At 29.9% G+C, this 13,111-nt stretch overlaps 1 protein-coding gene and 1 long non-coding RNA gene across 2 annotated transcripts in view; one reads left to right on the forward strand and one right to left on the reverse strand.

Annotated features, from left to right (window-relative positions):
- Nucleotides 1–13,111, reverse strand: part of LOC129958299 (homeobox-containing protein 1-like) — a 64,794-nt gene that overhangs the window by 21,505 nt on the left and 30,178 nt on the right. The gene's annotated exons all lie outside the window — the stretch shown is intronic.
- LOC129958302 (uncharacterized) lies at nucleotides 4,638–11,447 on the forward strand. Its single transcript, XR_008783187.1, has 3 exons — nucleotides 4,638–4,921; nucleotides 5,076–5,168; nucleotides 11,224–11,447. It is a non-coding gene; the product is annotated as an uncharacterized LOC129958302 (long non-coding RNA).

Genomic DNA, 13,111 nt, shown 5'->3' on the forward strand with positions numbered 1-13,111 from the left:
CTGCAAACAGCAAAAGGGGGGGGGGGAAGGAAATGCGTTTTTTTTTTTTTTTTTTTTTTTTTTTTTGTCATTGAAAAGTGATGGCGAGTGAATAAAAAAATCCTAATTTCTACTTTAAGTAAAAGTAAATAAAATAATAGTTTGCACAGCTATTTAGTAAAAAATTTTAAATCAAGAACATTTTCTTAACTATTTTAGCTGACTAATATTAGAAAAACTGATAAAATCACATAATATATGAGTTTCAGCTACATTCTTGGAGTTCCAGACCATATTATAATAAAACGTCTTACAGTGTACGCGCAACGGCGTTGCTGTGAAATTTAGAAATAAATCAAATTTTAATGTTTCCTGCTGCCAAAAATATGAAACATTTAAATTTGAAGTAAATAAATTAGATTTTATGTTTCCTGCTGTCAAAAATATGAAACATTTAAATTTAAAATTAAAAAAATTCAGTTCGCCGAAGAGGATTTGGTTCAATGAAGCAACAAGTCAATCTTCCTGTTTCCTCGAAATCAAATCAAAAATTTCAGATCAGTTCATGCGTTGAAATAGTAAAATTTCATAATGGATGTGCAATTACCAGGGGTGTTTGTGGGACCCCAAAAAATCCCCTGAAACTTTTACGGACTTACTACCGGCATTTTGGAGTTTCGAGAAGGGGGGGGGGAGAGAGAAATGAAAAATTACAATTATGAAATATTGAATGACCTAATTATAAAAGTTCAATGAATTACTTTTTTTGCAAAATTAATAACCATAAATTTTCAAACATATAAACTACTACATTTTATGCAAATATTTTAAATTACCTGAATTAATTCTTTAAAAAAATTATCTAATTTCTGCTGCTTTTTTTTATTTTCTGATGTTTGTGGGCTTGTCTTTCTTTTGTGGTGAACTTCATAATTGCAGGAAGATTGACTTTTATTTTCCTCATTTACAGCTGAAGAAATTTCCTCGAGAACTGCACATGCAGAGGTAGAAGCAGTTTGCTTTTCTGCTAATGTAGAAGGTTTTTCAGAGACTTTTATAGGTGACTCATCTGAAATACATGTTTTTAAGTCCTCTTGATATGTTTTCCAACTTCTGTTCATATTCAGTAAGAGATCTTTGTGAATTGGATCAGTCATTGGATTTTTTGAGCCATATTTTTCACATGAGGTTTCTTTAGAAGCCATTAAATCATATTTAATAGTCTGCACTGCATCTAGGGAATCAATCTTAAGAGAGGTTCTATAGTCAGTGACAAGTGTATCCATTAAGTTGAATGCACTTTCCACTAATGGGCCATGGAAGCAGCTAAGGCAGGCTTTGACCAATTTAGCCAATGTAGGATACTTATAATCATTTGTGAAATCATCTTTTAAATTAAAAACTTTAGACCAATATTTATCAATTGTACACTTGACTTGATTTCCACTTTCATCAGATGTGTAGAGCATTTCTTTGGTGATATCAATATCACTCTGGTATAACCTTATTTCAGCTTCTACTTTTGACTTTTCATTATCACTAAAAATATGGGACATAAAAGATGATAATTTTTCAAAAGCTAATATTGTACTGGTTTTACCTCTTAGCTCTGAATCTAATGCTGTAAAACTAATTAGATATGAATTTTTAAGGGGTAATTTCTGTTTCATATGCTGAAATTTCAAAGTGAAATTCTCTTGCGTACATAAATAAAAAAATATTTCAATAAGAGAAACGAAAAATTTACACGTGCATCAATAAATGAAACGAAAATTTTACACAGCGGAGAAAAAAAAGTTGCGAAGCGATCAATGACAAATAGCTAATACGGCGAAAAATCCCCCTTCTCTACTTATTGGCGCCATGCCAGGAGAGATAAGACCTTTGAACCCAGAGTCACGTGATCGCACATCTGGTCGCGAAGTCTCTCCCTTTTTTTTCTGCCGCGCCTACTTGCCGAAAAGAATCCAGAAGAGAATATCCGAGAAACGGGGGAATGAGTCATAACTCGCAATAAGGAAAGAACAAAAAAGAAGTTTTCCCCCCCTTTTCACGCATTATCACTGCCTTTGGAGAAAGAAAGGAAAAGTTTTCACCACACACGCTGACCTTGCGTTTTCTGCTTTCAAAGCAAACAAAATCGCCCAGATCAAAATAAATAATTCATTATTATTCCTACTTCCTTTTGAACGACGATCCCCGGAATTTCCGGGTATCGAAGTTCAAAATCCCCGGAATTCCGGGGTTTCCCCGGAGCACAAACACCCCTGAATTACTTAAACTTTTAAATTCAATATGCAAATACAACAAAAGTTGCGATTATTTATTTATTTATTTTTATCATTCGGTTCATTTAATTAACCTATTAACCGAGTAATTAACTTATATTCCGTTCGTTTTACATTGAAATATTTCGTCATATCCAGCTAACAGGTTAATAGGAGGTTTAACAAATAAAAAATATATTGAATCCCTTGCATGTGAAAAGAAATTATTTTATTTAAAATGAGCAATTAATAAAATCCTTAAACATATAAAATATTTTAAATAATTGTTAAAGAAAAAATATTATGAGAGTTTCTTTAATTTAAATAGCGTGAATCCTGATTCATTGTAAAACTTTTGTTAGTCGTAATTCATCCTTCAACGATTGCAATGCATCCAGCATAAATAAAACCTATTTTATGAGATATTCGTCCAGGTTTGATAATTTTTCCTTGAAAATTATAATAATTAGTCCTGATCAGAATATAAATGAGAGTATTATAGTATTTTGTAAAACAAAAAAATCAAATTGTAATGCGTTTAAAATAGCTAATAGATACATGCGTATCCAGATATGACGACTAACAGAGTTTGAGAGATCAAAATTTCTAAATCGATTGCAAAATAATTTTCGAAAGTACTGAAATTCATGCTGATACTTAAATTACATTATCTGTAATGACAAATGAAACATTAGAGGCATTTTTTGAGATAGGAAACATTAGTTTTTTTTTTTTTTTTTTTTTGAAAAACCAAATATTAGAATTTTTTTTTTTAGTAAACAGATATTATCATTTAAGTTTTATCTAGAAATGTCTGTTTTTATTAAATTAGAAAATCTTACTAATCTGCAAAATAACATTTCATTACCTACAAAGTTAAAAGCATTAATGATTTATAAACAGAGTATCGAAAATTAAATTTCAAATGCATATTAAATTATGATCTTATATTCAATGTTTTAAGTTTCATAGATAGTAGATTTGCCAAATACAAATCTTATCCATTCTGCAGAGTTTACCAAAAAGCGGAGAGAAATGCGAATTCAAAATAAAACAGTGAAAAATATTTGCGGAAATCATATTCTAATCAATAATTTATGCATTTACTAGACATTTGCTTAAAAAGCAATATTTGTTTATTTAGCAAATAATTTTTGTTAATTCCGCGACTTCGAGGAATACATGGTGTTCGGATATCATCGGATAAATTATGCAGAACCAGAATTCTTGCTCATGAATTATAAAAATATCCCAAAGGAACATACCTCTACGATGAAGTTTCCGAGAAAAATGAAAAAAATATGAAATCATAGCCGATGTCAGAAAAATAAGCGTTATTAGTCCTCACAAAACAGCAAATCGGATGAAACACTAAGATTAAACGAAACCGATTTAGAAAACTAAGATTAGACGATTAGAAAATAACCTGAGGGAGTGATCTCCCAGAAACTTTCTAAGATACTCCTTAAAAAAAGGTTTGCTTCCTCTACTTCCGCACAAAATTGCGAACACAGAACAAAGCTCAATTTTGAATGCCACGAAGGATCAGACCTTTGTTTACAATATGCTGCACATGAACACTTTGTACTACGTAGTATCGTGAAGTGTACTACGTAGTATCCCCCCCCCCTTTTTTTTCACTCGACCGATTGAAATCATCATTTGTAGTAACAAGATCACATACGAATTTTCATTTATCTAAGTTGATGCGCTTTTCAGTACCAAGTTTACATGCATGAAAATAACGTAGGTGAATTTGCGCTCACATTTCAAAAAAATACACACATTAGATGTTAAAAAATGTGCACATAAATTTTACATATCCAAGTTTTTCAGTTATCGTATTTGTATGCATGAAAAAGTACGGATAGACGGACGGACAATCCCTTGAAGGATTTAGTTCAGAATTCGATACAGATCTGCAATTTAGATGCTAAATCTAATACTAAATTTCATCCATATGGGTCTTTTTGTTTGGTAGTTAATAGTGTTACGTTGTATTCCGACAATTAGACAGACAGACTTCTTCTGAATGGATTTTATTCAAAATTTGACAGAAATCTGCAAACTGAGTGTGAAAGCCAGAAACTAAATCTTATCCGTCAATTTCTAAGCGTTTTTGAGTTATATTGTTATAAGACAGATAAGCAGAATTTCAAATTTTTCAGAATTCGGAAGGTCTGAAATGTAGCGATTCGTTAAAATCTGGAGTTCGAATTTTTTGACGATTACAATACTTTCTCATTGTTAACTACATACAGGGAAAAGTAAAAATTGCAGCCAATTGTCTTACAAAAGAGGGGACAGTTTAAAAACAGACGGAAGATCAGCGCATGTCTGTTGCGCAAGATGGACGGTAGACTGTTGAGTAAATTAACAGACGTCCTTTGACGCTTTAAAATTATGAAATACCTGATGGCTAGATTAGACGAAGGGAGTCGAGTTGTGAGGTAATCACGATCAGTAGATCTGACTAGTAAATGTTTTCCTCATCAAAAAGAATTAATTAATCGAGTCCCAGCTATTTCAAAACGTGATTTCGTTGCTTGTCTGCTTGCTGTCTTCACAGTTGTCGACGCAGCAATGTTGGATCGTGTGAAGTTAACCATAACATGCATACCTCGAAGCACTCTGTAATCATTTAAGGAGGCATTCATCTAAATATCGCATCTTTTGTAAGTACAACTGTTCTTGCTTATATTAATTTTCAGTTTTCTTGCACTGGATATGTTTTTTTATATGTTACGCATGTTTTTACTTTCTTTTATTCAAAATAATGCAATTGACAAAAATTTGAACTCGAAATTTTGACGAATTTCTATATTTCAGATCCTTCCGAATCTATAAAACGCAATTTTGAAATTATATCGGTCTGCGAAAGCGATAACTGAAAAATGCTATGAGCTAGACAGATAAAATTTGGTATGTGGGTATTTTTTTTTTAATCAAATTTGTAGATTTCTAGCAAATTTTGAATGAAATCCATTCTCGTCTGAAAATTTGTCTGTCTGCCGAGGGCAAGTGAAGCCAATAAATATAAAACGCAAAGAGCTAAAATGATAAAATTTAGTACCCAGTTTTAGTGTCTAATGAGTAAATCTGTATCAAATTTCGAGCTAGATGCGACAAGTTGGCACTGTGGATCTGCACATTCACACGCATGTAAACGCGATAGCTGAAAAACGTAAAGACTTAATTGAAATTTGGTATGAAATTTTATTTCTAAAATTATAATTCTGTGTCAAATTTTGATTTGAATCAATCAACAAAAAGGCTTTCAAAATGCATACTTGGTTTTCTTCAATAAACTAGGAAACATAAAATTTCTATAAGACTTTGAATATATATATATATATATATATCAGAGCACTCGTGACATTCACGTTTTTGGTCAAGGTCCCCAATATTTATGTGAAGGGGGGGGGGAGATAATGCTTCTATTAAATAGTATGTAAGAAAATTTCGGGGCGACCATTCCCGTTACTTTTATGTCCTCACAGCGAATACTCTTCTTATTCTGCATAGTTTGCTTGGTGGTATCCCAACACCCCTCATATCATTACTATAAACGTCTACACACAAAAGGGGGGGGGAGAAAGTAGCCCTTTACGTGACGTCAAACGCACATTAAAAACGTAAGAGCGCATTTCATCAAACAAATATCGCATATCTAAATCCACATTGTCTTACACTTTCCTCGAACAATAAGGGTTTTGGATTCCAAAATTAAATTGGCAAGGTACAGTTGATGAATATCGCATGGAAATAAACTGATTCCATAATTTTTTTTTCGGTAAATTAATTAGGAACTTTAATTTCAGACATTCTAAAAAAATGTAGTTTTTCAAATAGATAAAAAAAAACATTACTTTCAAGTATATAAGATATTAATAGCTCGGAACATAAGATAAGAAAATAGAAATACCTCAAATACATTAAAGAGGAAAATAATTAAGATATCAGATATAGTTTTAAATAAAATCTGTTTAAATGAAATTTTACAGCCACAGAAAATGGTTTATAAAAAGTCTAATTGATGGAATGAATGCACTCATATCAGTTTTTTCCCCCACTTTATTTTCACTAAATTCAAGTCATTTTAAATGCACTGAAAATATAATAGGAAACAGAGCGAATAAATATAGAAAAAAAGTTTTCCATTTTAAACATTGCATTTCTATGAGAAATAAGGAAAACTATAGAATTTTATTCATCAGCTATCCATGACAGAGAAATTTCATACCAGTGGAATACGGTATAATAATTCATTAGAATCAAGGCCTTATCTACATGCGGTTGTGGTTAAGATTTAGAATGATATATCGTGATTAGTTTAAAAGAGAAATTTTAGTTTTCAATTTTCCACACTCTTAAATGAAGCCATTAAGTAACTTGGTACAGTAAATGTGTATTTTAGCGAAAATCACTACTCTGTTACAGAATTGACTTCCGTGTGGGTAACACAAATATGGGTCAGTTTCCCTAAGATACCATCCAGGAAAACACTTACTATACACTCGACTGGATGAAACGTCCTAACTGTTCGAATGTTACATATCAGATTTTATTCTAAAAGCAGTCACCATCTATAATAATCTATAAATATTTCTTATTTGCATATATATATATATATATATATATAATTTCAACTTAAATAATCTTTAAAATACAATTTTATTTTTCTTTAAGATTAAGGAAAAGTTTCACATTTAGCAGCTTTTAAAGTTATTTGTTAAATCACCAATAATTCGACTGACACACTCATCACAGCGAAGAGAACAGAAAAAAAAAAAAAGTAGGAAAACTTTCATAGCTTTTATACAATTAAAAGGGGATTTTACCATAACTTAGCTGAGCAAGCTTTTATTTTAGCCGCGTGATTCTCACGTTTCTGAACGTTGGGCAGTAAAATTTTAAAAGTTAGAGCCTGAGAAATGTCAGAAAGTCAAAACCTCGCGCAATTCAAATTAATCCAAAGTTTGGTATCAAGTGATTAGAATATATTTAATTTTAAGAATGGAGAAAAATTGAATTTATTGCATATATATTCCATTAAGGATTTGATAATTTTTTATTGAAATATTTTCTTGTACTTAATGATACATTTCGATTCAAAATGAAGAATTTTGATGGAATGCAGAATGAATTTACATATATATTTATGTGTTGAAATATTAGATTTAACAACCTTCATAAAAAAGAAGAAAAACCTAAACATTTAAATAATCAATTCCTTGTATTTTAGATCTATTGTATTTTTAATCCATTCCTTGTATTGTTTGCATAGGCCATAGTTTGTGCAATTGATTGATAACTGAATTTTTAATCAATCCCCTGTATTGTTTGAACAGACCATAGTCTGTGCAATTGTTTTGATGGGGAAATTATTCATTGTAACTTAACTTCATGATTATAATGACGGCTGTCTCGTCTAATTTGTCAAAATAAAAAGTCAAAATACAATAAGTGTTTATACAAGAGAATAGATAAGAAATTTCTGTATATTTGTAAACTTCTGCATGAATTGTCAAACTTTTGAAACCGATATCATAAAAACTGCTGAATAATTGCAACAGACGAAAAAATAATAATTTTTCATTTAAATAATTTTAAAATGTTCAAATTGAGCATAAATTTCAATTTGACAGCCTTCAGACAAATTCCCCCCTCCCCCTTTTTTTAATACAAAATAAAAAGCGGAAATTTCCTTGAAATCAAAAGTGAACTTAAATTGCTTCATTTTTCTGAGTCCCATGATGGAAATTTTCCATTTTATTTGTCACTAAAATTCATTACTATCATATGTCATGAATTTATGACAAAAAACTTTTTGATATAATTTTTTTAAAATTCATAATCAAATTGTTTTGTAAGGAATTCCGATTATTTTTTAATTAATACATATACCAAAACTGCAATAATTAATTATTTTTCCTCTCAAATTACGAACTGTCCCAGGTAAGACCTTGACGACAGCAACTACTGCACTTAAACGTCGAACCAATAAGTTGCTTCAGATTTATAATTTAATCAAATTTTAATTTTTGAATTTTTCTCATTCCGATTTTTTTTTTTTTTTTGCAATACATTTTTTTTTTACGATTTTTTTTTTTTAAATTTTGTGATACTCCTAATATAAAAGTCTTAGTTGAATATCTGATGAAAAGGAAAGATATAAATTTGTAAGTGGTTGTTGTTTAAAGTTAATGCCAAAAAGTATATAGCTCCGTAGATTACTTAAAGAACTAAAGAATGCTATTCTTTATTGAAGTAATTTTTAATGGCAATTAGAATTTAGATGATAAGCAAAATTATATCCATATCCACTTTGTTACGTGGTTATGAAGGAACTGAGAAAAGTATGCACAGTCAATTTCGATTCTCCTAATGTTTGCAACATCAATATTTTGATTCTATATCAAATTTGGCGTCCCGACGCACTGTCTAAGAAGGCTCGGTTTAAAATTTTTCAATAATAATTGGAAATCACGCCAGGGATTTCACAGTGAATTTCTGGTGGAAATTTTAAAATTAAATTCTAGAATTTTTGGTTCTGGGCCAAGTTTTGATTTCGCAATTACTCAGATTTCCTAAATACAGCTTTTATTGCGATGTCACAACCTCATAATGTGGAAACAAATTATAGGACACGAAATCACAATTTAGATTAAGAGCTGATTCTAAGCCATATTTTTCAATTTTTATATGCTTAAAACTAACTATTAGCAGTAATTTCTTAACTGCTGATGACAATTCTAATTCTACTGGCGATGGTTTGCTGGTATCATATTTTGGTGAACATTTTTTGTGTGGCAGTCCCACAATCTTGTGTACTTTTCAAGAAAATATGGAATAATTTTAGCAGCTAATTGACTAAAACTGCCCATTCTGTCAAGAAACGCTTAATTCACGAATATTATAAATTTGATTAAATTATCCAGAATATTCACGGAATCCTTATAAGATGGAACCATCTTGGATTATTATGATGGAGAATTATAAAAGAGCATTCCAATTTCAGGATTTTTAAAAAACTTGGTTTTGCTGTATTTAAATGACCATTATAATGATAAAGCTTTTTACTGTCTAATTGATATTTCCAGGTTTGGGAATGTGTTGTTTGTATTCAACTAAAAATCCATAAAACATTTAAGATATACATGTTTCCCATGTAATTTGTTTATCCGATTATAACATCTATAAAAGATTGAATTTTAATCTATATGTTTAAAAATATAGTAATTTGCAGTATGCATAATATATGGATAAGTTATTTAATTAGTTAATACTAAAGACACTGAACGACAAAAATGTAAAAAATCAGTACTAAACCTCAACGTGTTTGTTGAATACTATTTATGGTAATCATATTCCATATTATAACTAAGAGGAGCAGCAAAAATACTTTATTTTGTTTCTTTTTTTTAAAACAACGAAATAACAAATCATTATATTTTATTGATATCAAACTGATAAATAGTCCATAACATCTATACTTAGAAAAAAATTAGAATATTTCCTGCAATCTAATTGTAAGAATATTTACAAAACTAACTACTTAAGAAAAAATTTGTTAAGCAATATTTCATGAATTAATAATTACAGTAATAGTTACATTCAATAGAGCTTATTATATATTTATGTTTAGAAATTTCCGCCTTAGAGAAATTGCATCAAATGCTCCCTAATTATTTTACCGTCTATCTACATAATTAATAAATTATTATTACACGAGTCAGAAAATTTGCACATATCGTTTTCCACGATTGCTTCAAAAATTCTTGGAAAAAATGTAAACAGATTCTATCCTCATTAGTATAATGCTCAGTGTTTCTTAATCAAATTGCTGTTAAATGATATTCGTAAATTATTTCACTTAACGGATATGAAATATACGTTATAATCATATGCAAATTAAAGAACAATTTGTCCTTCTATAAACATATTAAAGTAAACATATTAAATTTCACTACTTACAGGAACATATGCAGTCTACTTTCAGTAAACATATTAAACTTTACTATTTACAAAAAAAAAAAACTTTTATTTTTCATAAACTTTAAAAAAGAATTCTATAAAAGAAAATTCTCATTCCTTAGTTCAGGGGTGGGCTTTAAATCGATCGCGATCGACCGGTGGACCTCCAAGACATTTTGGGGTGACCGCCTTTACTAAGACCTAAGACGCGCATACTAAAAGATATTTATGGAACACCGACGAAACATTTCAAAAATATTTCACACGAATTGTTTAAAAACGGAGGTACATTAAACAAAGAGAAATAATATGATGAAATAATAAAACTTCACTCCGAATTCGTGAGACGTTTTCAAGAATTTACTACAATAACCAACCAATGAAACACATGAATGAACATTGAATTGTTACATTCATGTGTTACCTATTTGACAATGTTGATGTGGAAGAAATAACAGAAAATATAAATTATATATTCTCTTTATCTCTTGAGGAAAACGAAATGTTTCTCTTTCAGAATGGCGTAATTTTAAAAAACACGTGGTTCAGAACCTAAGAATAATTTTTGGAATCTAATGGACGAAGTAAAGAATCCAAATTAAAAAAAAGTTGCATATCATTTAACATCGTTCTTTGGCTCTACTTACCAGTGTGAATTTACATTTTCAACGATGAATATAATTAAGACAACATATCGTTCCCGTCTCATAGACGACCACTTAGAATCCAGTGCAAGATTAGCAGTTAGTAATTATATACAGAGATATTCCAGACTGGCGAACAGTATGCAGACTACGTCTTCTACTAACTATAACTACGAGAACTAATTTTAGATGAAAATGATTTATTTTCTAATGTATTGTGAATTATTTGATATTAAATGTATCATTTGATATTATTATATTTGTGGCTATTATTATTATATTTGTAATTATATAGGTAAGTACATATTCTGTATTTATTATTAAGCTATAATAAATATTGTACACCTTTATTTTAGCTCACTACACCTACGCCACTGGGGGACCGCAGCACCTTGAAAAAATTAGAAGCAGCACATACCCTGGAAAAGTTTGCCCATCCCTGCCTTAGTTAGTAAATGTGTATAGCGATATTTATTTTCGTGAACACGATTAAAGATACGAAATTTCGTAAATACGATCTAATTAACCCTTGCGAAGGCCATGGGAAGTATGCTTCCCACCAAATTTATCAATCTTTGTATGAAATTATGTAGGTTAGCATAAGTTCTGACACATTTTTTTAGAAAGACAGAAACTTAGATGCTTCAGTTCTTTATCTCACACAAAATGATGTGTCTTGGTCTGTCACTTAATTATTAATTAACTAAATTAATTAATGAATCAAATTAAATTTATCTAATAAGCTAAATGAATCCCTTTTCTTATTCTAATTTCAAGCCTAAAAATATTTTGACATAATATGACTAGAAAAAAGTGGTCCTTTAAAGGGTTAATGAAGTGCCTGTTTCATAAATGGCGGTAAATATAAGCACAAAATTAATGGCATACTTTAAATTCTATTAGAATCCTTAAAATTTCCTTTGGTACAAGTGAAAGAGTTTGGGTAATGTCAAAACTCAGTAATAAAATATCGTACAATAAAATAGATATTAAAAAGTTTTATTTAAAACTGTTATGACTTGAATCCAAATCAGGATAGCTATAGGCTAATACATGGTGTCTTAAATTGTAGGTTCCGATCCCGAGTGGAATCTAGAAAAGTATTGGAGTTGTAAAGATTCTCACCAGGTTTATTTCTTTCACACGTTGGTTGCCGCGTGATTCGTATTTGATTCATACTTACTATCTAATTAGATGACCACTTCTACTCTGCAGTTAAGATATAACAAAGAATAGGTCATACATCAAATGAGAGATGGCCCGAATCATAGGCAATAATAACCGCTGTAAATTTGTTACGAGTCTTCTCATTGTTAAGTAAAAATGTTTAAAAAAGCCGTTTTCGGATAAGCTAGTCCTTTTTAATTTGATAAAACATTATATTTAACTTAATTTTATTTTAGTTATCATTGTTTAAAATTAAGAAATATATGCTTTCTGTGCTTTAATTGAAGCGCTTTAAAAGATGAACATTTAATTCGGGCTTCTGGCTGAAGGTAGGATTCAGCTCTGTAGAGAACTAAAGGCAATGCAAGATTCGCGCGTTCCTTCCCCTCTTCTCCATTCAGACTTAAAAACCATAATTTTTTAATGTGTTTTTTTTTTAAACTTAAAAAACCATATATTTTTTATCAGACTTAAAATCCATATTACGATAAACTGAAAATATTTAATTCAAGGTTTCTTCCAAAGAAGAAAGAAAGATTTCAATAACTGGCCTGTAAGAAAATATTGAATTATAATTTTTTTTATTTAATTATTTTTTTTTAACAAAATCGTATCGTTTTGTATCTTTTTAACAAACTTTTTATCGCATTCTGAATTTTTAATTACAAAGTTTGGTCAGACAAATTAAAAAAAAAAAATCAGCATTGACTTTGAGAATATGATAAAACGAAAATCATAAGAATAATTCTTAAAAGTTTAAAACAGTACTTTAATTTAAATATGTTCAAATATATGACCATAATAAATAAATAAAGAAATAAAGAGTTGAGCTCAGATAACTCTGAAAATACCATTAAAAAATTTCGAGATCTGAAGGTCCTCTTAAGTTTCGAGACCCCTAAGCATTTGCCTACTTCAAATATTTGATAATTCGGTCACGTCTAAACAGGGGAAGGCGCATGGGTTTATTGGACTAAATCCAAATAAATAAGGTAAAATAATAATAATAATAAAACATTTACTAACTCTTTGAACACGGTTGTCTCATCTTCGGCACCATTCAAGTCGGTGCTTCAT

The sequence above is a fragment of the Argiope bruennichi genome, chromosome X1 (assembly GCF_947563725.1).
Source record: "Argiope bruennichi chromosome X1, qqArgBrue1.1, whole genome shotgun sequence".
NCBI classification, from domain to species: domain Eukaryota; kingdom Metazoa; phylum Arthropoda; class Arachnida; order Araneae; family Araneidae; genus Argiope; species Argiope bruennichi.